Consider the following 12,689-nt stretch of genomic DNA (forward strand, 5'->3'; position numbering starts at 1 on the left):
CAAGTATCCGCTAATAAATACTGTTACAAACCAAGTATATGATATCTCATATAATCCATTAGATATTAAGTTGTTAACTATTAGTTACAACAAAGATGTATGATGACCAAGGTTTTTCTATATGTCCCTGCAGCCAACATCATTTTTTGTTTACCTTAAATAACAGTCCAAATTGTGTACTTTGCATTTTTAAAACTTCAATAGTCTTAGATTAATATCTAAAGAGTGCAATATTAGATGTAGTTAGTTGATTATAAGGAGTATTATCTCATCAATATGCAAGAGTACATGGTTAAACATAATTGAATGCATAGTTTGTTAGTTTAACACTCATCATAGATTCTAAAGTCGTGATACATAGACCAATTAACATTTTTTTGATATGTTGCCCTGCACTCATTTTTAAAACTATATGTGTAATTCCAATTGTACTTTGCATTTTTTCATCCGCGAATATGTCTAGATCGCTTTGTCCCGGTAAATAGTAGGGTTTGAAGTAATCCGGCAATAGTTGGTGCCTTAACCATCCTTTCAATTGCAGCTGAACCTCCACTCCGGCATAACTCGAGCAATGCTGCAACTGCATTCTCCTTACCCGTCGCCACTCCTTACTCGAGCAATGCGGTGTTCCACAACGCATCATTCCTATCAATCCAAACAAAGCAAACAAAAAGATGTAAATACAATGATATAAAATTACGTTATTCAACCCGACTCAATAGTCCTGAACAAAGAAAAAAATTGATGGTTCTAGTTAACGACACATTTATAAGAAGCACAAAAAGTTTATCACTGCAAATTAGGAATTGTCTAATTAAACAATAAGTTAGTTAAGTCCTAATACTGCACTAATGGAACATGTTTTAGAAATCTTGATTGTCTGGTATTATTCCCTCAATCTCAGCTTGCAAAAAACAAAGAGAAGAAACCAGAATACTGATCTAGGAACATAAATCATCAAAAAATTTGCTTCAAAATCAATTATAGGCAATAATGTTAATGTATTAAACCACATTTTATTAAGATCCTCTGAAATTTAAAAATGAAAGTAATTTGCTCTAAAGGAAGTATACATGGCCTTAGGTATCCATTTCGCACTACATTTTAGTGTGTTGAATTGCTATATTGGTTGAATGAATCTATTCCCTTGAAATCCATTTTAGTAACATGACTCTCACATTCATTTCCTTTATTACATCCTCTAGAGCAGAAACCTGAAAAATAGATCATGTGTAAGTCTACTGAAACGAACAGGTCATACATTGAGAAGGACTATTGAAATCTGTACCTCGATGTCACCAGATTTTATTCTATTCAGACAAGCTGCCTCAATTTTCCAAATCCTCCTGTAAAACATTTAAAATTTGAGGAGCGTAAAAATTTAGCTTCATTTATAACTACCTAAAATCAGGTTTCTCAATGCAGGCACATTAACTACACCTTTCTGAAGAGAAGTGGACGATATCTCTTACTCTGGCTCTTCTCGCCACGACGAATTTCCTTCAAACTGTCACACAAAAAAATACACCAAATCTCAATCAAATTAACACCAACAACCATAACACATCACAACAAAATTCGCGTTCACTTACTTCAAAGACCGAAAGCACACCATCACAGACTCACAGTTACATTATCTTTTGTTCTATGAGAATCCAAAGGCACAATTTCTGGATAAATTTCTGGATAAAGTTCTATGAGTATATTTATTGTCCACAAACCAATAGTTATTTTGTTCTCCCAAAGTTGATATTCAATAAAAGAAATGTTAAAATATGAGATATATTCCATGACAACAATGACAAAAATAAGCACACTAATAATAATTATTTGGAATTGTAAGCTCAATTAACTCATTTGGTCTCCAGGATAATGAGGAAAAATTCTATCACTAATAGTTCTCAAACTGTGAAAATGTAGAAAAAAACAATTAGGTTGGATTTCATTGACTATGTCTCTTCAAATATAAATTCCAACGGGAAAATTTCAGAACTAATCAACATTGATACCGAAGGAAGTGATGCATAGCACACGAAGAATGCCAAAGTTTCTGCTGCTAAGAATGAAAATGATGGAAGAAGAAAAACCATATTTGCCTAGCTTGTGATTTAAGGCAAACTCTATATCTCACAATATCAATGTGATTTAAGACAAACTCTATATTTCTCAATATCAATGTTAGCTTGAAATATAAATAAGGAATCATGCAGCAAAATATTTACCTACGATAGAAAAATAGAATGTGATATAACAAAAATAAGATTTGATAAAAAAAAAAAAGAAGGTCCGGCAATAAACTATAAACTACTCAGTCATTAATAATCAACCATGTATCAAATTTCTATGAGAGAAAGATAAGATGTGGTAAATTGTAAACTAACAGTAAACAACACAAATCCATTAAAGTCGCTTGAATATGCTGCAAATAACTACTTGAAAGTTGAACATGCATAGTGGAACTTCCACTTTGAGTCCAGTACAAATTTGAATTCTAAAAGCATTAAAGCCACTTTAATATGTTGCAATTACGTACTTGCAAATGGAATATGCATAGTGGAACTTCCACTTTATAGTTTCTAAACCATTCACTATTAAATAAATTCTAAAAGTATCACGGGTAACAGTTCCAGCAATTGCAGAAAAATGAAGAAAACAAAGCTGATGGAACTTTCAATTGGGCTAGAATATGGTTGTGGCTGCTGCCGCATCAATATTGTGGCTGCAATCGCCGCTGCAGATCACAACTTCTAATCTTATTTAAAGGTTATGTTTCATCTCATAATAATCACATAGACTCTTAATAACAAATGCACATTTAATTTCCAATGAAAATTTCTGGAATCAATTTTAAAATAATAATTTAAATTAAGTCTCACTCATCTCTTATCTGTAACAATAGAAATTTTAAAATATGATGGCTAGAATAATACATAATGTTTTCACAAATGAATGCAAAACAATTTCTAGGTTCTGACTTTCTGATTGAAGCAAGTATTTACCTATTCACTGTCATGCAGCTTCTACTCAACTGGTGCTTCATATAAATCTTAGATCCACAACAGAAACAGATTTTACGTAGTAAATGAACATCTTACTATTTGGAAGCTGGTATTGTCAACATCTGACAAAAATAATATCTCGAAGACTATGAAACACTGACACAAACATAGACACAAAAACCAAAAACGACACTGACACATCGACACCACTAATAATTTGAAAAAATGATATGATTTAATGTAGCCACATCAACATGTGTGGTGTTGACGTGTCGTGTCCGACACTCTTCAATCGGAAGTGTCGGTACTAAATAGCTCAAAGATTTACCATTAACTAATTGGAAGACACCGTGAGCTTTGGAAGCAATGCAGGAAAATTTAATGCTTAAACATATAAACATTTATTTTTGTATAGTTTAAAATTGGAAATTTATTAGGGTCCCATATAGCATATTATCCACAAAAATGAAAATTCTGCATTTCATGAACACGACGCATTTTCACTTCTACACTTGTTTTTGGAAGCTTAAAATACCATTTAAACCATTTTTGCAGAGAAAGCGAAGGAAACCAAATGAACACAGTAATGTCTCTTGACAATTGATAAAAGCAAAGCTTCGAAGAGAATCCAAGGACACAAGCTTATCCTAGAAAGACATATCAAAACACCTACATTCTTCTTCAAGTAAATACACCAGAAAATTGTTAAGACAGCTACTTCCATAATACAGTCTACACCCGAGAAAATACTCATTTCTCACAAACCAAAAAACGAAGAAAATCATATTCAGGACTTACACAAAGAAAACTCCTTTGAGGTATCTAACAAACACTTGTAAATAGAATCTGTTCATCCCAGAAATTAAAAACATTGAAAATCATAAATTCTTGAAAAAACCTTCTACAACATGAAACAAAGAATTTGGTTATTTCCTTTTCTTATACCTTAGACAGATCAATAGCTCTTTTTCTAACCACATTTTCATATCATACGCATCAAATAATTGATTGTATAACTCTAAGGTCTGTTGAAAGCAAAATTTAAAGTTCATGCATACATCACTGTCAAATCTCCACTCTCACAACTTATTAATCAGACATATGATATGATGAAAAAGCTGGTAACTTCCCCTTTTCTTTCTTCCTAAACTAAACATTGCATCAATTAGCATCCTCAATAAAAAGCAATCACTTGTCCCTCATTCCTCAGAAAAGGTCACCAATTAAGTACTATTAAGTAATAATCTCAAAGTGTCTACACTATACATCAAACACTCATAGCAATAAAATCTTACCTATCATTGGTTCCTTTCCAAAAACAGATAAACTATCTAGTAAGATGAAGCAAATTCTCTTCTTCATACTTTTAGTACTCTTCGGTCATATCTTTTTTACCACTACTTTAGCTCATTCACCTGCTGCAGCACCTAAAGCTCCGGCAAAACCTGCCCCTGCCACACCAGCTCCTGCAACAGCACCAACAAAACCATTAGTCCCTTCATTACCTCAATCACCCTCAGTTCATGTTCAACATCAAAGAAGGACTATGCTTAAATTTTGGTGGAGGAATTTAGCACTGATAGAAATAGTGAAGGAGACTTGAATAATCATACAAAATCCTCATCACTTCACAGTTTGCTAGCTGACATATTGCTTCTAAAGAAGGCTACCACAAAATGCCAGATCAAACCTCTCCTCAGGAGGATCACCAATGAAGTCAAATACAGCGTCTGCATTTAAGAAATCTTCATCTGCCGTATACCTGCATAATGCATTTGAGATTAAGAAAAAGTCAAATGAAAAGTCACTACATGTTTAGAAGTCCCACACTACGAAGGCAGCTCGGTTGGTGAGCTAAGGGACATTGAAGGAGTTTAAAGTCAGAGATCTCGGATTTGATCCGGGAAACTAACATAACTTACTATTGTCTGCCTATAAAAAAAACATAAAGCTGCTTTCCATTCAGTAAATAGAAATATACCGGCTCTTTGTTACTATACACTTCATCCCAGCTGCTTTAGCGGCTGCTAGACCTATAGCACTGTCCTCGACCACGACACATCTGTAAATAAGAAATAACAACATTTCATATTCAAAAGTTGCACACTACATGCAGTTCAAAAACAAAATTAAGAAATCATATGATTCTAACTTGCTCTCATCCAAATAAAGTATCTGATTGGTTTATTTGTTTTTGAACTTGCACTCCATACACTTCAAATAGGGTTAATAATAAGTTGCTCTAAAATTTTGGTTCAAATAAATGCCATAAAATTCTACTGTTGGTGAATAGGTTTCAGAATGTATATAACTTTCATATCCTAGAATACTCAGCACAACTAATTAACTAATCTTGCAAACAAAATAGAATGAATTCTATTCTATAATGTCTAAATGACGATGACTTCACAAGCAGACAAGCACTATCTTACAAACTAACAGAGATTTGCCATAATCTATATCCTTCAATTCATTAAAACTATCAAGGTTTAAAATAGTTAAATACCATATCCTGCATGAAGTCCCTTCCTCTTGGCCTCCTTCATGCGCCTAGCACGGGAGAGGGAGTGAATCTTAGTTGGCTTCCTGATAATGAAGCCATCCTTAAACAACTTCCTGATGTTTTGGCCTGCAAAGAGAGAGCCACCAAACCATTTAAATAAATTGAACAAAGTTATTGTATCAAGAAAAAGTTAATGTATCAGAGCTGGAACAGGGTAACCATCATCCTCCAGGAAAGAAAATGAATAGAAAGGATGCAAGAACAAACCATCATCTTGTAGATTGCATCATGTAATGCAGCAATTCTCTGTTATATCACAGACCATGGCGCGGCCACAATTTAAAATGTTACACTACATTAGCTAGATACATGATGTTTCAATATCAAGCAAAACTATACAAAGCCAATATAAACTAAACCGTGCACAATTTTGTTGGTAAGTTACTTCTAAATAACTTCAGTTAAATTAAAAATAGGTTCTCACTTTTTACCAAGGAATTGACCCATTCGAGCTTCCCAACGGCCACATTTGTGCAGTGTTACTCCTCTGTACTTCGAACTCCCTCTTGAGAAAACATTGCTTTGTAGACGAAGTGTTTGCACAAACTCCTCTTTCGATAAATTCTTCGTCTAAGTAACAAAACATCGAAAAATTACATGATATAATCCATCTAGTTTCACATTCATCAAGTATACTTGAAAATTCTCTAACCTGTTAAAGATCATCATCATAATCATTCAAATTGAAATTTATGTCAGCACCAACTCCCCTGAATTTAATCGCAGGTCGATCATAGGCTCTGATATTCAAAATTTGGAATCAACTCAACCATAAAAAAAATTAATTACACAAAAAAATTGAAAATATGTTCAAAGATTTACCTAGCAGCAACATGAGCTGTGTTAAATCCACCTACAAAAATCAAATACAAATTTCAAATTTCGTCAAAAACTAAAACAATGCCTAAAATAGTAAATCATATAATATACTAATTAGTTCCAAAATCAAAGAAATTCAAAAACTCAATCATAAATTACAACCAAAACCATAAAACACATATTCAAAATAACTACCTGCCAGTCTCCGAAAATCAGCAGACCGATTAAACTCATGCGGCCGTCGATTATGATGAGAAGGTGACGGTGAACCTCTCCATCTTCCTACTGATCCTAAAGACTCTGAACTCCCCTGCTTCCTCTCTCTCAATGACGAACTTTTTCGATTCAACGGTATCGGTTCCAACGACATCAATAATCAAATCCAAACAGCATATATCCACTACTGCCACAAACAACAACAACAACAACAAATAGATCAAATACACCTCAATTTCACACCAAATCTACAATCATAAACTCAAAAACCAATGCTCACTAATAATCAAAGTAACCTAGGGTTTTAAAACCAAATTCAAATCAATCTAACACCATCTACTCACTATCACCACCACCAAGGCACTAACAACAACATCAACAATAACAAAACATATGAGGACCCGTTTAAACCTCACCATCGATTAAAAACAAAGAAACTAAAAAGAATATCACAGAATATCACAGAAAAGAAACATGCATGAATTAGGTAAGTATATAATCTCACCTTCTCATTTTCGCCGATCACCTTCAATCCAATCCCACCGCCGTTGAGTTCTTCGCCGATCACTCTTCCCTAAACATGCAAGCTAATAGTTTGATGAATTGGTGACCCGTTAATCGGCGGCGACCCGTTAATCGGCGGTGATTTCTCCCTTCGTCCCTCTCCTCTCCCGTTCTTCCTCCCGTCCCCCCTTCTTCCTCCGTTCCCGTTTCTCTCTCCCTTTTCTTTTGTTTTTTTCTTTTTTTCTTACAGCTTCTTATATATAGTGGGGAGATGTTTATTTACTAATTTACAAAAATACCCCTCTAAGGGCAAAATTGTAAAAAGCACAGCCATGGATTTTCCTATTTGGTTTAGATATATATTATCCTTAAAAGAATATATTTATATCCTATCCTATCTACAAAATTTACAAAGTGGATATAAATATATGGTGTCACTTTTCTCTTCTTTCAATTTTACTATTATGTAAACTACTTTATTTAGAACCACACCGTTTTTTATTGTATTAATTGTATGTTTATTTTATTATACAAAAGACTTAAATTATAGAAAAGATAAAATTATAATTAGAATAGTTTAAATGAATGGTATAATTGGAAGATAAAAAAATTTGTCAAAAATTATGTATCCCTTTTTTATATATAAAATATGTTAAAATTTAATCTTTTTTATTTAAATTATGTATCCCTTTTAATCTTTTTTTATTTAATTAAATAATCAAATTTGGGTAGTGTGTGAATTATCCGGCTGTTGAGGACATGTGGTGTCTTCAATTTGACTCCGTGCAACTCCTCACATGCAACCTCCTCATAATGTGACTTCGTGCTCATAACTACTTCGGTTAGTGGTGCTACAAGCATGGAACATCCATGCTCATAGCTACTTCAACTAGTGGCGCGCTACAAACATGGAACACGAATAAAATGACAAATTGTCAAGTTCTATTAAGTTTTGAGTGATTCTTACATCCCATGACCTTTGTAGACCTAGCAAGACTGACTAACTCACATTTGATTGATTATCAAGTCATCTAACCTTCAATCAATTAAGAAGAACCCACATTACCCTAAATCCTAAATCGGAATATTTGCCTATTTCGGCTAGCAAGTCATTTATTTTGAAGTGTAAACAAAATTATAAAGAGTGTAATTATTACTACAATTCAAAATTCCTTACTTATCTTTCGTTCGAACTTTGAATTAGCAAAGACTTTTTTCCCTTGTGAACCAGAGGTTAATACACACACACATATGATTTTTGTTGGATGAAGTCTTAATTATATAGTGTAGTTTGAGATTGGGAATAGTTGTGGATCATCTAAAAACAAAATGATTGAGCGAAATTCAAAAGTGTCGTCTCTTAAGGTTTCGAGGAAGAAGACCTCAGCATCGCCATGCTATCCACCATTGTCGCGATTCGAATCTCACAATTGGGTTGTGCTCTTGCAATTCGAGTTTCACATTATGTTTTGCGTTTGTTACTCTACTACACTTTGTTTCATCGTTTTGCTTCTATGATTCGTGATTCAAACTCTCTATTGGCTCGTGATTTACGTTTTGTTACTAATCTTTGTGGGTTGTTTTCAATTTTCTTTGGTTCCCAATTTGCCTTTGTATTTTGTGTTACTATGGTCGGAAAAGTTTGTGTGTGCCCTTCTATGAGTTGCGTTTCGTTTTCATGATTGAGTTTGCAGTGTACAAAATGAGCTCTTGTTCTGATGACGTGAATATCCATGGAAAACCACGCCCAAAGCCATATGATGATGGTGACAATGGCAAAAACACCGCCGTGAAAAAGATCTCTTTCAAAGAGAAATTGCTAGGAATGCAAAAGACTCTCCCAAAATGTTTGTATGTGGATCCGTAGTAGAAAATCTTTTCAAGATCGATTTGGTGGAAGGAGACAGATTGAGAATGAACTCATAAATCCATGGAAACATGCCTTCTTTGTCAAGTTTTCGGGAAAATCAATTATTTTCCAACCATGAGAGATAGTAGAAAGTTGTCTCCAAGTAAATTTGTGTGATAAGCACCACGTTGCCTCTAAGTAATATAGGACTATGTTTAGAAAGTTGTCTTCTTCCTTTTTTTTTTATAATGTTTAATTTTTTATTACATCAATTATTTCTCACTACAATCTTTAATTATTTTACATATTTTTTTCTGACTAATAAGTAAGCAAAAAATATTATAAAACATAATTTATTTTGGCTTATTCAATCACCCGGTCCCTTAACTTAATTGATTGTCTCAATTTGGTCCCCTAACTATAATTTGTACCAATTTGGTCCTCTATGTTTTGCTATGTTACTAGTTTTAGTCCTTTCTGTTAGTTTCTCTCAAAAAAAAAACGTGAATAGAAAGGACTAAAACTAGTAACGGAAGAAAACATAAGGGACCAAATTGGTACATAAGTTAACATTTTTTTTGAGAGTAACTACCAGAAAGGACTAAAACTAGTAACGAAGCAAAACATAGGGGACCAAATTGGTACAAATTATAGTTAGGAGACCAAATTGAGACAATCAATTAAGTTAAGGGACCGGGTGATTGAATAAGCCATTTATTTTAAAAACTAATACAAATTCTTTAAAATTCAATATTACTAAACTTATAAAAAAATACTCCCTCCGATACTTATTATAAGAAACAGTTGACTTTTTAGATTTATTGTGTAATTAATGTATGTAATCTACTCCCTCTGTCCCTTAATGTAACCTCCCTTTGCTTTTTTCACATTTCTTAAGAAAAGCTGACAATGTAATTATTATGTCTGTTTTGTGTGTTAATATTACCATATTGTCCTTTATTTGTATATGTATTAAATTTGACTTTTTAAATTTCAAAACAAGTTAGTAGTATTAATTACAGTTATGTTTAAGAAAAAATAATAAATGCATCTAGTAATTTGAAAATGAGTTTAGATTTAGGGACAAAAATAAAGTCAAATGGATGGTTAGATATAGGGATGGAGGGAGTATATTTATAACAAGATACATCAATTAATCAATGAACTTAAAAAATCAAATGTTCCTTATAATAAGGACAAGAGGGAGTATATATATATAATGAAGTGTACAAAAGTTATAAAGTTGAAGCTGCCGACTTGAAATCAGAAAAAACCAATGTATACGAAAATTAAACGACAAACAACATCCTTGGATTTTGATAGAAAAGAAACCACAGTCCAAAATAGCCACCCTAGCTTTGACAGAAAATCATTTTCCGTTATAAAAAGAGTATATATCTTTGGCAGTGCATGTGTATAATGGATACATAAAAAAAAAAAAAATGGATCATTCAACTTTGATGCCTAGCGTTTGTTTTGACATGCGTTTCTAATTGTCTTACTCTTGAAAGCGACATATGGTTGAAAGAGAATGGAAAATGACATACACGTGTTGATTTCAAACGAAGAGAAACTCTTGTGTGAACCAGGACCAAACCTCATTTCTTGGTCACAATCAACGAGAGAAGAGAGAAGAGAGAAGAGAGAGAAAATGGAAACAGTAAAGAAAGAAAAAAAAACTCTATGTGTGACCAAACCTCATTTCTTGGTCCTGGTTCACACAAGAATTTCTCTCAAACGAATTACAAAATTTCTTATAAAAAACTTAAAAATTAATTTATGATTTTTTTTGAAAGGAAAAAATTAATTTATGATTGTTAAGGACAAAAGTTTAACACACACGTCGACAGTCTAAAAAGATATCATAGGTATACATAAATAAAAAACATACTATGTTGACGAATGAACGGGAAAGGTGAAGTTCGACTTTCCAAATGATCACACATGTTTGACTTAAAATGGGGTATTGAATGAGTATTGACTGTTAAAAATTTACTATAAGTGTATAGTTCAAAGTGCTCTATGATCATGATAGCAAATTGGAGCCACCCGGCCCAAAGAGACAGACCCATAAACCATATTGGTTGAAGGACTTCCATTTTTGATTAAGCTAGAATTACTTTATGTTTTTCTTTTGGTTTATTTAGCAAAGAGAGAGTGGCTAAGGCCCATATGCTGTAATTCAGTAAGCCCAATTGTAGGGTAACCCTAAGTATTTAAACATTGTATCTCCCAACAAGTTGGTATGAATGAATCAGACAGCTTCTTATTTTATTCTTTCTTTTTCGCCGTTTTCTTCTTTCTTTTAGTATTATTTGTTGGAACAAAATGTGTTTAACAATGAACCTTAGAAAGTTTTGTTGATAACAAGGTATTAAAAATTGTAAATTGGACTAGCTAATATTTGTTCAAGTGTACAGGACCACAGTTAAAAAGTTACATCATTAATTGGTTCTGAATGAGCAAATAAAGAGCAAAAGAAAATGAAGCTTAGACGATTCTGAAGGCAATACGCTCCTGAAAGTGGAAAGCGCTCCTGAAGTCAAGCTGCTCCTGAAGATAGTAAAAGCGCTCCTGAAGAAATAGTGCTCCTGAAGAATAGTGCTCCTGAAGACAAGAAGTCCAGAAGCCACATTATCAGAAGCTGGATCATCAGAAGCTACATCATCAGAAGCTGAAGAAGCTGCACCATCAGAAGCTGCAGAAGCTGCCTCATCAGAAGTCATTTCACCAGAAGCTAAAGATCAACTGAATTTGCAAAAGATTCAAAGATTGAAGAATCAACATTGCAAAAGCTGTCTATTGGATTCGAAAACACAGCGGAAAATTAGTGGAACATTGCAACGGTCATTTCAAAGGTGTTTGAAGGCATGTGCTTGCAATTTGGACGAAAGCGTTGACATTGTACTATTGTACGAACTGTACAACCACCTTCTCCACTACTCTGTTTTGTGTCCACGCTACAAGACAAGAAAACAGCTCCAGAATACGGCTTCGCCTGCATAGATGTTCCTTTGGATAAGGAATGGATTTCAAATTGGTTCTTCATAGGACAACAACCAAATCAGGCAAAAGATCATTGGTGAAAGATCAAGCTTCAAACAATGACTCTTTGGTGTGCTGGCAATTTCACAACGTCTCTTTCACACCTCTATATAAAGGAGTGAAGACTTAGAGTTTTGGCAATGCAAGAACGCTGAACGAAAGACTCACAACATTTTTACAAGTGCCAAACCTCTGCTGAAATTGTTCTGCATTCACTTAGAATTTCTGTGTCTCAAAGTCATATCTTAGAAATTCTTAAGTTCATTGAGTCTGTATCTGATTTGTATTGTGAGCACCTCTGATTGTATATCAAGTGTTCAACCTTAAACAATTTTATGTGTAATTTTGTTTAGTTAGGAAGTCTCTTGCAGTTGTGCTTGAGCAGGAAGTCTCTTGATTGTGTTCTTGAGCAAAGGAAGTCTCTAGCTTGTGTGCTTGAGCAAAGGAAGTCTCTTGCTTGTGTGCTTGAGCAATTGTAATAAGATATTACTCTTAGTGAAATCTCCTTGGAAGTGCAAGGGGGACTGGACTACTTCCGGATTGTGGAAGGAACCAGTATAATTGCTTTGTGTCGTTCTTCTTCTCTCTCTCTGTTTTATTCCGCTGCATTTAGATTCTGATTATCACTTCAGAAGCTGTCTCACTTAGCTTCTGATCAGTGTGTTCAGTTTTTAGGAGAATTGAAGAATTTTTT

At 33.7% G+C, this 12,689-nt stretch overlaps 1 long non-coding RNA gene across 10 annotated transcripts; it reads right to left on the reverse strand.

The window, feature by feature from the left end:
- Positions 1-213: 213 nt before the first annotated feature.
- LOC146933069 (uncharacterized) lies at positions 214-7,459 on the reverse strand. 10 transcript variants are annotated; one of them, XR_015007324.1, is made up of 14 exons: positions 7,103-7,459; positions 6,577-6,781; positions 6,385-6,415; positions 6,215-6,302; positions 5,987-6,132; positions 5,770-5,808; positions 5,506-5,628; positions 4,981-5,061; positions 4,613-4,761; positions 4,295-4,465; positions 1,441-1,507; positions 1,289-1,346; positions 1,074-1,214; positions 214-645 (listed from the first exon to the last, which is right to left on the reverse strand). It is a non-coding gene; the product is annotated as an uncharacterized LOC146933069 (long non-coding RNA). The 10 variants fall into 10 exon arrangements; XR_015007322.1 differs by having other exon boundaries at positions 5,770-5,854; XR_015007326.1 differs by lacking the exon at positions 5,770-5,808 and having other exon boundaries at positions 4,690-4,761.
- Between the last annotated feature and the right edge of the window lie 5,230 nt (positions 7,460-12,689).

The sequence above is a fragment of the Medicago sativa genome, chromosome 4 (genome assembly GCF_051527215.1).
Source record: "Medicago sativa cultivar Bolivia chromosome 4, Bolivia_mono, whole genome shotgun sequence".
NCBI lineage: Eukaryota > Viridiplantae > Streptophyta > Magnoliopsida > Fabales > Fabaceae > Medicago > Medicago sativa.